Source organism: Macrotis lagotis, chromosome 1, assembly GCF_037893015.1.
Source record: "Macrotis lagotis isolate mMagLag1 chromosome 1, bilby.v1.9.chrom.fasta, whole genome shotgun sequence".
In the NCBI taxonomy this organism is placed as follows: domain Eukaryota; kingdom Metazoa; phylum Chordata; class Mammalia; order Peramelemorphia; family Peramelidae; genus Macrotis; species Macrotis lagotis.
Genome location: NC_133658.1, coordinates 342,765,978 through 342,780,721, shown reverse-complemented (window position 1 = coordinate 342,780,721; position 14,744 = coordinate 342,765,978). Strand labels below are relative to the sequence as shown.

Sequence of the window (14,744 nt, the reverse complement as noted above, 5' to 3'; positions counted from 1 at the left end):
TTCTCAAAGAAGATCATGGCATCAGGGAGGTGAAGCCAGGAGAAGCGCATGAATTGTATTTAAGTGAGGGGGTGCTGTGCTAAGTCACCAGCCTCACTTTCTCCTCCAGAGTCAACTGGGTCCAATGGTCAGATAAGAATCAGGATGTCTGGAGATGGCCCTGGAATCGAGGTAGTCAGGTTTAAGTGACTTGCCCAACTTCACACAGCTAGTAAGTATCAAGTGTGTGAGGCTGGATTCAAACTTCTGTTCTCCTGACTCCAAGGCCAGAATGATCCAAGGATCATATGAAGGTTTTTCAGGGTGGAGAGACATAGGTATATTTGAAGTCAATAGGGAGAAAGTCTTATGGACAGAGAGACACTGAATATAAGTGAAAGGGCAGGGATGAAAAGAGAGGACATCTGAGGTCCCTTCTTTTTAAAATTTTTATATTTATTTAATGAATTTTTCCAATTATATGTATAGTTTTCAAAATTCACTTTTGTAAAATTTTCTTCCCCCCACCCTAAGATGGCAAGTAATCTGATACAAATTATATATGCACAATCATATTACACATATTTCCATATTAGTCACCCAGGCTGTGAAAGAAGAATCAGAACCAAAGGGAAAAACCATGAGAAAGAAAAAACAAAAAAACAAATTTTAAAAAGTGACAATAGTGGAGCAATTAGGTAGTACAGTGGATAGAGCACCAGCCCTGGAGTCAGGAGGACCTGAGTTCCAATCCACCCTCAGACACTTAATACTTATTTAGCTGTGTGACTTTGAGCAAGTCACTTAACCCCATTGCCTTGCAAAAAAACAAACAAAAAGTTAAAAGTGTAGACTTTGTTCTGCAATTAGATTCTATTGTTCTTTCCCTGATGTGGAGGTGCCATTTTCTATCACTCCATTGTCTTTGATAAGAAGAGCTGGATGGCTAGGTGGTGCAGTGGATAGAGTACTGGTCTTGGAGTCAGCAAGATTTAAGTTCAAATATGACCTCAGATACTTAATAATTACCTAGCTGTGTGATCCTGGGCAAGTCACTTAATCCCACTGCCTTGCAAAAAACAAACAAACAAAAAGGAGACCTTGTTAAGGAAGAGCTAAACCTATCATCACTGATCATCATACAATGTTGCTGTTACTACCTACAATGTTCTCTTGGTTTTGCTCACTTCACTCAACTTCAGTGCAACTAATTGTTTCCAGTTTTTCTGAAATCCACCTGTCATTGATTCTTCTTTTAAAGTTAATTAATTTATTTTTTGAACTATATACAAACAGTTTTCAACATTAGTTTTTCTGAAAGATTTTTGAGTTCCACAGTTTCCTCCCTCCCTTCTTGTCTCCCTCCTTCTCTTGACAGCAAATAATCTGATATAGGTTATGCATATACACATAATTAAACATATTTCCATATTAATCATTTTTTGTGAAAGAACAGAACAAAAGGAAAAAAACATGAGAAGGAAAAATAAAGCATAAAACAAATTTTAAAAACTGAAATAATATACTTTGGTCTGCATTCAGATTCCATAATTCCTTCTCTGGATATGTATGGTATTTTCCATCACAAGTCCTATAGGATTGTCTTTGCTCTCTATACTGATGAGGACTAAGTGCATCATAGTTGATCATCACAAAATGAGTTTTTATTAACATGTAAAATGTCCTTCTGATTCTACTCACCTCACTCAGCATCAGTTCATGCAAGTCTTTTCAGGCTTTTCTGAAGTCCACCCAATCATGATTTCTTATAGCACAGTAATACTCCATTACATTTACAAAGCATAACTTTTTCAGCCACTTCCCAATTGAAGGGCATCCCCTAAATTTCCAATTTCCAAAAATGAGTTGCTACAAATATTTTTGGATCTTTTCCCCCTTTTTACGATCTCTTTGGAATCATAGCAGTGATATTGCTGGATCAAAGGATATGTACAGTTTTATAGCCCCTTGGGCATAAATCCAAATTGCTCTCCAGAATATTTGTGTTGTGTTTATCAGTTCACAACTCCACCAATTAGTGGAGGTTTCTCAGTTTTCTCACATCTCTGCCACATTGATTATTTCCCTTTTCTGCACTATCAACCAATCTTTTGATAGGTTTCAGGTGATACCTCAGGTTTATTTTAATGTGATTGAGAGCATTTTTTATATGACTGTCAATAGTTTTAATTTCTTCATCTAAAGATGCCTGTTCATATCCTTTGACCATTTATCAATCCAAAATGAATTGTCATCATAAATATAATGTAGTTCTCTATATATTTTATAAATGAAGACTTTATCAGAAACGCCATCTGTAAAAATGGTTTCCCAGTTTTCTGCTTTCCTTATAATCTTGGCTGCATTGGTTTTCTTTGTACAAAAACATTTCAATTAATGTAATCAAAATTATCCATTTTGTACTTCATAATGTTCTTTATCTCTTGTTTATTCCTAATTTGTCTGTTTCTAAATTTTGAATCTATTTTGACCTTATCTTAGTATAGGATGTGAGATGTTGGTCTATACCTAGTTTCTGTCTTACTATTTTCCGTATTCCCAGCAGTTTTTATCAAATAGTAAATTCTTTTCTGAGAAACTGTGTTTATCAAACAGTAGATTACTGTGGTCATTTGCTATTATGTTTTGTGTACCTAATCTATTCCACTGACTCTATTTCTTAGCCCATACTAGACAGTTTTGATGATTGCTGCTTTACAATGTATATAGTTTGAGATCTGGTATGGTTAGGTCACCTTTCTTTGCAAATTTTTCTCATTTTTTCTCATTTTGATATTCTTGATCTTTTGTTCTTCCAGATATGTTTTATTGTTTTTCTAAGTCTATAAAATAATTATTTAGTACTTTGACTGGTATAGCACTGAATAAGTGGATAATTTTATTATATTATTATATCATCATTTAAATTATATTAACTACCTATGAATAATTGATATTTTTCCATTTGTTTAGATCTGACTTTATTTATGTGAAAAGTGTCTTTAATTGTGTTCATATAGTTCCTGGGGTTGTCTTGGCAGGTAGACTCCCAATTATTTTGTTTTGTCTATAGTTATTTTAAATGGAATTTCTTTTTCTACCTCTTATTGCTGGGCTTTGTTGATAACATAAAAATGCTGATGATTTATGAGGGCCGAGCTCCTTCTTGCACTAATATATTATGCTCTGACATTCTGTATTCTACGAACTTTTCCTTTACTGGTATTCTATCATTCTGCATTCTGTGCTGGATTCCACACTATACAATTAGGGCCAGGCTTTCTGAAAACAAAGGCAGTTTTCAGGTCCTAGGAGAGGTTGGGGAGGGGAGGGTGAAGAACAAAGGAGGGGGCTGGGTGAGTAAGAGGCCCCAAGCTCCAATGATTTCTCACTTTACTTTTTCCTCTGACACGTGCCAGCCTCCAGGGTTCCCCAGGGACCTGGAACAGCTGAGATTCTCTCTCCCCTTCCTTATGCCCAGATTGAGGCTGGGGGTGGGGGGTGCTCAGAGCAGATGTTCAAGGGTTTCCCAGAGGGAAGGGAGGGGTCAAAACTCTAAACACGGGGATCAAAGAGGAGAGGAGGAAGAAGGGATGATCAGCATTTAGGTAAGACTTACAAAAGCTTATTGGACATAACAGCTCTCCTATGGGGGAGGTAATGCAAGCATCATTATCCCCACTCTACAGAGAATGAAACTGAGCTCAGAACTGAAGTGTCTTGCCTGAGGTTGCACAGAGAGATTCAGAATTAGGATTTGATCACAGACCTTTTTTGATTCTCAACCCAACCTTTTCACTATTAGGACAAGGTATGCCATTTACAACTAAAAAGTACATATATAGCTATAGCAGCAAAGTTCAGAGGATCAGAGAGGATCATAGGGAAAGGAGATTTTAAAGTCCTCTAGTTCTAATACCTTCATTCACATCTTAGGAAACTGAGGCCCAGGAAGTTTGTGACTGCCTACCTAAGTACACATTTGTAGGGAGAAGCTCAAGCAAAGTGATTTCTTTAGGAAAAATGTGTGGAGAGATTACTTCCCAATCCTTTTTTTTTAATTTTTTTTAGGTTTTTGCAAGGTAAATGGGGTTAAGTGGCTTGCCCAAGGCCACACAGCTAGGTAATTATTAAGTATCTGAGGTCGGATTTGAACTCAGGTCCTCCTGACTCCAGGGACAGTGCTCTAGCCACTGCACCATCTAGCTGCCCCCCCAATCCTTTTTTGTCTTTTCTCTGCTGATTACCCCAACTTATTCTCTCTCTCTCTCTCTCTCCCCACATAGACATGTATACACAAATATGTGTGAATGTAGGTTTTTTTGGTATGTACTTGCTTGTCTGTTGTCTCCCCCCACTAGATGATGAAGTCCTTGAGAAGAGACTACTTTTTCCTTTTCTTTGTATTGATAATGAGGTTGACACATACTTTGCCAAAGCCAACTCAGTATTGGGAGGCTCTGATGGAAATTGTGGAAGAGAAGAGGTATTAGATTGACTACTAAATTGAAGGTTTATAGAGTAGTTGTGCTGACCTCGTTGTTGGCCTGTGAAACCTTAGACAGTCTGCCAGCATTATGCCAGGAAACTGAATTACTTCCATTTGAATTGTCTTAGGAAGATTCTGAAGATCACCTGGCAGGAGAAGATACCAGACACTGAGATCCCTTCTGGAGCTAAACTGTCTAGCATTCCGACATTACTACAGACAGTGCAACTATGATGGGCTGGCCAAGTTAGAATGCCAAACATACACTTGCCAAAAAAATTATTTAATGAAGAACTCACACCACATAGGACACACTTGGTGGTCAAAAAAACAGATCCCAAGGGCAGCTAGGTGGTGCAGTGGATAGAGCACTGGCCCTGGAGTCAGGAGTACCTGGGTTCAAATCTGGCCTCAGACACTTAATAATTTACCTAGCTGTGTGGTCTTGGGCAAGCCCCTTAACCCCATTTGCCTTGCAAAATTCTTAAAAAAAAAAAAAAAAGAAAGAAAAGAAAAGAAAAATAGATCCCAGAACACTGTCAAGGTCTTTCTTAAGATCTGTGGAAATGCATGTGCAGCATGAGTGGCATGGGCACAGGACTGCCCCACATGGGGTGTCCTCATCAGAGAGGGTGCTGTGAGCAAGGCAGAATTGGGGTAGTTCAAAAGAAACTTGAAATGCACAAATTTAGAGTATATACCCCAAATGTTCACATGGACTATTTGTACCCTATCTGTGGTAGAACATTCTGAGCTTGTCGTGTTCTGATCAGCCACAGTCAAGACATACTGTAACTTGACTCTAACTTGGTGATGACATTTTGGTCTTCTTCAATTCTGAAGGACAAGAACCAGCCATCCCCAGCATTCCACACAATGTCTGGCACCTAAAACTTATTAAATGCTTGTTGACTAAGGTCTGTTAGGGAAAATTTTAAGGATGCCAAAAGACCTGAACTTGGCCTTGAAGGAAGAGTATTTTAATAAATAGAAAAAAAGGAGGGAATGCATTCCAGACCTGGAGAGGGAGGGGTGAGGGATTGCTTTGGAATATGAGTTGTTTTGAAAAGGTCAGTTTTCTAGGTATCCTCCAGGTATCTGACAGTGGGGATTGGAAGAAGATTGGAGGGGCCTGGAAAGGATTGGAGATCTCTCTGAGTCTTTGTTTTCTCATCTTTAAAATGGGGAAAATAGTTGGCACAGTAAATAGAATACCAGCCCTGGAGTTAGGAGGACCTGAGTTCAAATGTGACCTCAGACACTTGATACTTAGCTGTGTGACCTTGGGCAAGTCACTTAACCCCATTGCCTTGCAAAAACCAAAAATAGAATAAAATGGGGAAAATAAGGAATTGGTAATGGAATGGGGGTGGGGGAAGGACTTTAGAGAACCCAGAGGTCATGATTTTCAATATTTATTAATTAATTGAGACTTCCAATTTTAACACAATACTTCCTCTTTGGAGGATAGGGCAAGGATTTTGGATAATGTAGAGCATTGGGTTAGTTAGCATTCATAATTTGGTTTCAATCTATTTAGGCCAATTGTACATTATTCTCCCAACCCACTCTAGCCAAGTTGACTTGCTTGCTGTTCCAATACATTCTACCTCTAACCCTCTTGCCTTCTTCCCTATGCCTAGAATGTTTGCCCTCTGAACTTTTGCCTCTTCAAGCCTCTAGTTCCCTTCAACATTCAGTTCAAATGCTATCTTTTCAATCAGGAGACCCTAATTTTCCCATATCTCTGAATACTTATTTTGTGTGTGTTCTATATTTACCTATCTATGAACATGTTTGTTTTCCTAGTTGAATATAGCACCCAGAGAGTGGGTTATTTTGTATTGGGTTACTGCTATGAACTTCTTAAAAAAAAGTTCACTCTGAAGGGCTATCTGACCCCAAAGATTCAGCTTTTCTTAACTTTCTCTAGCTGGTTATGTCCTCTCCCTGCAGTCGGGAACACCAGGGAGAATCTCTTAAACCAAAGATGTTTGGCTCATTTCTAAGGTTTCCTTCAGAGATTTTTCAGGATGTCCTTTAAAAAGGAATTTAAGTGCTCGCTTTGGCAGCACATATACTAAAATTGGAACAATACAGAGATTAGCATGGCCCCTGAGCAAGGATGACACACAAATTTGTGAAGCATTGCATATTTTTTAATAAAAAGAAAAAGAAAAGAAAAAAGAAAAAAGGAATTTAATGAGCAAAATGAATATCAAGCATAGGACAGTTATATATCTCTATATATTTCCCTACCATAAAAGAAATGCTTGAAAGAAAAGAGAGTCAAGAGGGAGCATTAAAAAATATTTAAAACAAGAATCTATTATACCTCATACATTCCCAGGAAGTAAAGACAGCTTTGGGGGACTGATGATCAGATAATTCTCATTTACTCGGGATCTTTATTATCCGAGCAACTTGAAGATCCAGATATTCTGGCCCAGCCATGCATAACTCTTAATCAATCAACATCCCCTATAAAAAGAGTACAGTTTCAGGAAGTACCACCACCTGTTGACTTAGGGTTGAAGGAGCTCTCCTGAAGTGGTTCTCAAGGCTAGAAACTTCCAACTCTCTGGATTGCTCATCATAGATCTGTGTTTAAAAAAGACAACACAAAGCAGAAGGGGAAGCCAGGGACTTGGGGTCCAACCTCAGATTCACTTAGCACAATATTCTCACTGCCAGGTGGTAGCCACCATTTTGGGGTGGTTGGAATTCCAAAGGACAACTGACTTTGGATCTGAGATCTGACAGACAGAAAATATGATAGTTTATTGAGGAGAAAATTTTTTCTGACTCTAGTACCAATCATCTGCCACACACAGAACTAACCAAGAACAAGGGAACTGGAGCCCCAAGGAAAGTCTTCCAGTCCAACCTTTCCTTCTTCTTTGTATCTCTTATACAAAATTTTTTGATGATTGATTAAGCACCAACATTTATTAAGTCCTAGGCATCATGCAAGTAGTTCAAAGATTATTATCCTCATTTTACAGATGAGAAAACTGAGTCCCATCACCTGACTGATCAGGACTCCTGACTCCAATACTCTTTCCATAGTACCTCATAGGTCAGGTTTATCCAACCTTACTTTTACAAGTTTTTTATTGAAACAATAGACAACATATTTTGATTTGCCATTTTAGGGAGAATTCTATGGTAATTTGACTTCATTTACTAAAGCATTTAGTAAACCCACAGGCAGGCTGCATTTTGGACAGCCCTGTCTTAGATTAAAATTAACAGTCTCTTCTAGGCTTTGAAGCTGGAGGCCCCAGACTAGGAGGAGGGGAAAATTTGGGGGAAGGGATGTTCTGATTTGCATGCTAGAGTGGGTCAAGTTGAAAACCAAAAGACTGGTGTCTGCAAGAGCTAGTCTGTATGGGAGGAGGGAGAGTTGCAGTTTTCTTCCTTTTAAGGTCTTTCATTCCTCATTTCCCTCTACCCAATGCTACAGGGACCCTGGTGAGGAGGGTAGTGTGTCCTTAACAAGGGATCTTCTCAAGAACAAAGAGCTAGGGGTGGCTAGGTAGTGGAGTGGATAAAGCACTGGCCCAGGAGTCAGGAGTACCTGGGTTCAAATCCGGTCTCAGACACTTAATAATTACCTAGCTGTGTGGCCTTGGGCAAGCCACTTAACCCCATTTACCTTGCAAAAAAAAAAAAAGAACAAAGAGCTCCTGGCGTGGGGGTAGTGTTGAAGTGGATCTCTTTCTTCACTTCCACTCTTCATGATTTCCCATCTGTCATACCTTATATGCTGAACAATTCCTTATATGCTAACTCTGTGAGGTCAGACTTTGACCTTTGACATCCCCCTCACCCCCACAATAACCCCAGTGTCTACCAATCTGAGACGCCCAGATAGGTTCACTTCTATCCCTCAAATCCAATCCATGCCCTCTCCCTGCTCCCTCTACTCCACTGCTACAACCCTTTCCCTCTAGCAGCTGTTATAATTCCCCTCCCTCTGCTCCCATCATATATTTGCACTGCAGTTGAACTGAGAAATAGCCTCCTCTAGGAAGTCAGGCTATGTGAAAGCTTCCAATCCCAGCTTTATCCCTGTTCTTGATTCTTTTTTTTTAACCCCTTTTCCAACTCCTGACTCCTCATATTCAACCCTTCCTATTTCCTCTATTGATAACTTTCATGAGATCAAATGGGTTTAATTATCATCTCTGTTCAGATAAATACCAGATCTTGATATTCAACCCTAGTCTCTCTCTCTCCCTCCCCTGTGCTTTAGTCCTGGCTCACCAGTTGCCTATTGGATATTTCAAACTGGGGACCACTGAGATATATTAAATTTAATAGGTCTAAAACTAAATTGATTCTCCTTCCCCCCCCAAAAAAAACCCTTCGTTTCTTCCAAACTTCCTTATTTTTGTGAAAAGCACCATCATCCTTCCAGGGTCTCAGACTGGCAATTTCAGCATTATCCTCTATGCTTCACCCCACATATCCAATCAGTAGTCTTTTCTGTCTTCACAGTATCTCTCATATCTAATTCCTTCTCTCTCTTCATAGAAGTGCCAATTTGATTCAGACCCTTATAATCTCTTCCTTAGGTTATTGAACTGACCTCCTAATTGTTTTCCCAGATTCAAGTCTCTCACTACTACAAATCCATTTTACACATTGCTCCTAATGTAATTTGCCTTAAGTACTGATCTGATCATGTGAGTCCCTGACTCAACAAACTCCAGTGGCCTTTAGAATAAAATATAAACAATTCTGTTTAGCTTTTAAAGCCCTATCCAACTTTGATCCAGCCAGATTGGTTTTCTATCTGTTCCTCTCTCATAACATGCCATCTTTTATCTCCCTGACTGTCCCCCATGCATTAAATCCACTCTCTCTTTACCTCCACTTCACACAGCCTCTCTCTTCCTTCAAGATGTATCTCAGAGCATAAACTGATCTAACCTTTCTGGAGAATAATTTGGAATTTTTCCCACAGGGCAATAAAAATGTGCACACTTTTGATCCAACAATACCACTACTGAGTCTATATCCTGAAGAGATCATGAAAAAGGGTAAAAATACCACATGTACAAAAATATTCATAGCAGTTCTGTAGTGGCAAAGAATTAGAAATTGAAGAGATGACCATCAATTGGGGAATGGTTGAACAAATTGTGGTATATGCGTGTGATGGAACATTATTGTTCTATAAGAAATCCTGAGGGACAGGATTTCAGAAAAGCTTGGAAAGACTTGCATGAATTAAATATGATACACACTAATAACAACATGGTGATCAACCATGATGAACTTGTTCATTCCATCAGTGTAATAATCAGGGACAATCTTAAAGATCTGGGATGAATACCATTCATATCCAGAGAAGGAACTGTGGAGTTTAAATGAAGACCTAAGCTGCTTATTTTCAATTTTTTTTTGAGACATTGGATTCTTTTTTTTTTTTACAAGGCAAATGGGGTTAAGTGGCTTGCCCAAGGCCACAAAGCTAGGTAATTATTAAGTGTCTGAGACCGGATTTGAACCCAGGTACTCCTGACTCCAAGGCAGGTGCTTTATCCACTACGCCACCTAGCCACCCCCCACTATGCCACCTAGCCACCCCTTTTTTCAATTTTTTAAAGTTGTCTTATGTGTTATGAAATTTTGTTATATCTGTTTTCTTTTTTCCTTTTGAATATGATTCTTCTCTCACAACATGTTCAATTTTGATCTATGCTTATCATGGTTGCAAATGTAAAATCTGTATCAGATTGCCTTTTGTTGGGGGGGGGGAAGGAAGACAGGGAAGGAGAAAAATTGTAAAACTAAAAACCATGCAAAAAAATGATTGATAGAAACTACCACCATATGTAATTGGAAAAACAAAATAAAATATTTAATTAAAAAAAGATGTGACTCAAATGTTCCTTTTTGCTTGAAGCCTTTCCTGAACTGAAAGTTGCCTAGTGATCTTCTTTTAATGCTATCCTCTATTTAATTATTTTATATATGTATTTATTATATAGACACATATATCTATATCTCTATAGAATGTGTATGTATTACATGTATTTGTAGTCATCCCTGATTGAATATAAACTTCTTGTGAGGAGGGATTGTTTCATTCTCTGTACTTGTATCCATAGCATCCAGCACGGTGATTGACACATAGAAGGCCCTCAATTAAATATTTGCTGATGATTGATTCATCTGCTCTTCTTTCTTCTCTTCTTAACTATCCCTTCCCTTCTGTTTTTCCATTCATTAAATTGACAGGCATTTATTAAGAACATGCTTTGTACCAAGCACTGTGTGAGGTACTGGGGAACACATAGATGAAATAGTTCCTGCCCTTAAGGAGCTTATCTTCTGTCGTAAGAAATAACACAGACTCAGAAAAGTACAAAATATATAGAACGTAGATACAAAGATGATCAAGGTGGGCTTCCCTAGGCCGTGGTACTTGAGCTGGGTTTTGAAGGGAGCTGTGACTTCTAGGAAGCAGAGATGGGGAGGAAATGTATTCTAGGCAAGCAGAACAGCTTGTGCAGGAAATAAACTGTACAAAATAACAGCAATATTGTAAAATGATAAGCTGTGAATGCCTTGGTTATTCTTAGTGTTACAATGATTCAAGACAACTATGAAGGACTATGAGGAAGAAAAATGCTATGCATCCACAGAGAAAGAACTGATGGTGTCTGAATACAGATTGAAACATACTTTTTTAAACTATTTGAGAGTTTTTTTTGGGGGGGCAATATGTTTTCTTTTATAATGTGACTATATGGAAATATTTTGCATGACTACACATGTATAAAGCTCTATAAAATTGCTTGTCTTCTCAATCAAGGGAATGAGAGGAAGGAAGGAAGAAAAGAGAATTTGGAACAAAGTTTTAAAAATGCAGGAAATAGGGGCGACTAGGTGGCAGGAAATAGGGGAGGCTAGGTGGCGTACTGGGGCAGCTAGGTGGCGTAGTGGATAAAGCACCGGCCCTGGAGTCAGGAGTACCTGGGTTCAAATCCGGTCTCAGACACTTAATAATTACCCAGCTGTGTGGCCTTGGGCAAGCCACTTAATCCCATTTCCCTTGCAAAAACCTAAAAAAAAAAAAGGAAATGGGAGAAATTAAATACTAAATTAAAGAAAAAGAACAAAAAAAAGAACAGATTTTGTAAAGTCATGGAGTTAGGAGATGGGATGTCCTGTAAGAGCAACAATAAGCAGACAAGTTGGATGAAACATAATGTGAAATAAGGCTTGGAAGGATAATCAGGAGACAGGCAGTGAAGGAATTTTTAAAGTCATAAAGAAGAGTCTATTACTGGACATTTTTTTTTTGCAAGGCAGATGGGGTTAAGTGGCTTGCCCAAGACCACACAGCTGGGTAATTATTAAGTGTCTGAGACCGGATTTGAACCCAGGTACTCCTGACTCCAGGGCCGGTGCTTTATCCACTACGCCACCTAGCTGCCCCAGTACGCCACCTAGCCTCCCCTATTACTGGACATTTTTGAGCAAGAAAGTGTCAAAATGAGATTTTTACTTTAGGAATATCAATTTGGTAGCTATGTAGAAGACAGACTAAAGAAAGGAGAGATTGAAAGCTGGGAGACCAGTTAGATAGTTATTGCAACAGTCTGCATGAGATGGTTTGCTGTGTAAACAGAGTTAGACTCATATGCTAGAGATACTGTGGAAGTAGAATTGACAAGACTTGATAATTGATTATGAGGAGTAGAGTGGGAAGAATCAGGTGTGACTCTGAGGTTGTTTAAAGGGAACCATGGAGGTGCCCTCAAGAGAAATAAGGAAATTAGAATGTGGGAAAGCTTTGGAGGAGAGAAAATGATTTTTGTTTTATATTTGTTGAGTTTAAAATACCTATTGGACATCCAGCTGGAGATGTCAGTAGGCAATATATGATGATGTGGAATTCGAACTCAGGAGAGAGACCAGGGTTGGATATATAGATGGAGGAGTCACCACCAAGAAAGATAATGAAGGCTTCTCTTTCTCCTCCATCTTTTTTCCCTTTTCCCTCCTCTTCCTTATTTCTTTTCCTTTTTCATCTCTTATCCCTTCCCTTTTTCTATTCTTTTTTCCTTTCTTTGCCATCCACTTTTCCTTCCTATTAGCTATCTCCTTTCTATCCATATCAAGTGTCCCCTTTGGAGTACATGATCAACATACCCCCTCCCCAGTTCAGAGCAAGTACATACTGTCCTCTTGACTGCTTCCTATTAGCCAGGCTATTGAGTTGGATCTCTAAAGGGGTAATTCCATCTCTCAGACTTCATCTTCTTTCTTGCCTCAAAAGGAAGATTCTCTAAGTTACTGAGATTTTTGGGGAGATAGACCTTTCCTAGGCTGCAATCTGTGAACTCATGACTGTCTAGGGAAGCATGTGACAGATGATTATTTCTCTTAAATCTTCTTTCCTTCCATACAGGGCCTTGTGAGATCTTCAGCTGGCATCCTTTCTGGAGCACGAGAGGAAACAGTGGCAAAGAAAGACTGAACAGAATAGGAGTTAACCAGAGAGAGGAGGGATTTGGGGGAGAAAAGGACCCACGTTGTATTGATTGGATTGTACTCACTGGAGGTGAAAAGTAAAATAACTAATGAGCAGCTCTGTTGCAAATGTCACAAGGAGGTTTGAATTATTAACCTTTCAAATGATTGTAATTGTTCTATGCCTCATACACAAGCACACATACACACTAACACATAAACAACGGAAGTGTGGCAGGGGAGTACAGAGTACTCTGACTACAGAGAAATGTTGTAACCCTTTTGTATTGGAAAGAAATCTTGTAATTTACCTATTGGCTTTTGGAAACCCTCTCCAGGTAGGTATACCTATGTCTGGTCTTGGTAGATGACTGTCTGACCTTGGTCACATCCTGGGGTAGGAACATGTATGGTGTCAATGGATGTTTAATGGGCAATGCACTCCACTCATGTGTTATACTAAAGAACAGCGATCATGTGTAGATTGCTGCCTTACATTAGGTTTAAGTCACACATCTGTATGTGTGGAATGGAAAACTACAACTATACCAGGTGTTAGGCTACCCCCTAAAGGCCACCTTTGCTCTACCTTCCTCCTAGGGGGTACTTAAAAAAAAGGATCACTTCCTCTCCCAGCCTAGCTGCTCAACTTTCTTCTCACTTTCTTTCTCTAAGATGGATCCACATGTTTCCCATATTTATGTGGTTAGATCTTATGTTGATCTAAGTTTCTTTTCCTTTCTTTTTTTCAACTTGACTTTCCTCTTTGCTATTCTCTCTCAACTATCTCTTTTTCTTTAACTTTATTAGTCACCTGGAAAGGATTCCCAGCTTATAAATATCTCTTTAATTTAACTATCTCCTTAAAAAGTATCTCATAAGAAACTCATTTTCTTTCCCAGCTTATAATTGTCTCTTTTTGTTTAACTCTATTACCTTCTTAGAAGTTCAACTTTTTAACTTGACTATTCTCTTTGCTATTCTTCCCAGACAGCTCTTCCCTCCTTAAAGTGCCTAAATTTGCTTCTCCTTCACTTTAGACTTTCCCTCAGCTCCTGCTAATCAGCCTGTCCTTTAAGAAACTCACTATCTAGTTGTTTCTTCAAAGGACCTAAGGTGAATTTTTGGTAATAGTTTATGGAGTTTTTGTGATTATTTGTAAACTGCTTGTGCAACCTATGAATTAAAGTCTAATCCTTTCTTACCTCACTGAGTCAGAGTTCTGTGATTTTCTCACTAAAGGAACCCTCTCTCTCTCTCCAGCACCAGGACTCAAACTAGGGCCCCAAACAGAATTGTCTCAGGAAACTGAGAAAGGGGTGGAATTAGAGCTTTATTGAGTCTAGTTCTATTGAAGAGAGATAAGCTTTCCTGGAGCAATGAATGAACCTAAGACAAACCTCTAGGGCAGGCAGGTAAAGGATGGAGATAAAGAAGTTGTTGGGGGGGGGGGGGGGATCCAGTTAGGATGAATGTGATTCTTGAACCTTTCACTTTCGCCTCAGTCTCTCTAACTGATTGTGGTCCATTTCCCGAGAAATGAATAAAGCCTTCTCTTCATACCTTGAAAAAAAAGAGAAGTTGTTAGCAACTTGGGCCACAACCCAGCAATATCTGGCTAGCTGTTGCACTAGAATCATATGATTTAGAACTAGAAAGATCTTTTAGAGGTTGTTGAGTAGAAAATGAAGGTGAGGGGTTACTAGTTCAAGGTTATCCAGAGACAAGTTTCAGCCCCATGCTCCCAGCTTCAGATCTCTTCTTACTACATCATACTAGAATA

The 14,744-nt window shown here is 38.9% G+C and overlaps 1 protein-coding gene and 1 non-coding gene across 14 annotated transcripts in view; both read left to right on the top strand.

Annotated features, from left to right (window-relative positions):
- FAM110A (family with sequence similarity 110 member A) overlaps positions 1–14,744 on the top strand; it is a 181,308-nt gene that overhangs the window by 134,799 nt on the left and 31,765 nt on the right. Inside the window, exon 6 of one of the 13 annotated variants that reach the window (XR_012473677.1) lies at positions 12,900–14,399. The exons of the other annotated variants lie outside the window; for them this stretch is intronic. The gene's annotated coding sequence lies outside the window, so the exon portion shown is untranslated. Of the gene's footprint in view, positions 1–12,899; positions 14,400–14,744 lie in introns of those variants that run through there. 13 annotated transcript variants of the gene reach the window in all.
- Positions 6,525–6,628, top strand: LOC141510396 (U6 spliceosomal RNA). Its single transcript, XR_012474890.1, has one exon. It is a non-coding gene; the product is annotated as a U6 spliceosomal RNA (small nuclear RNA).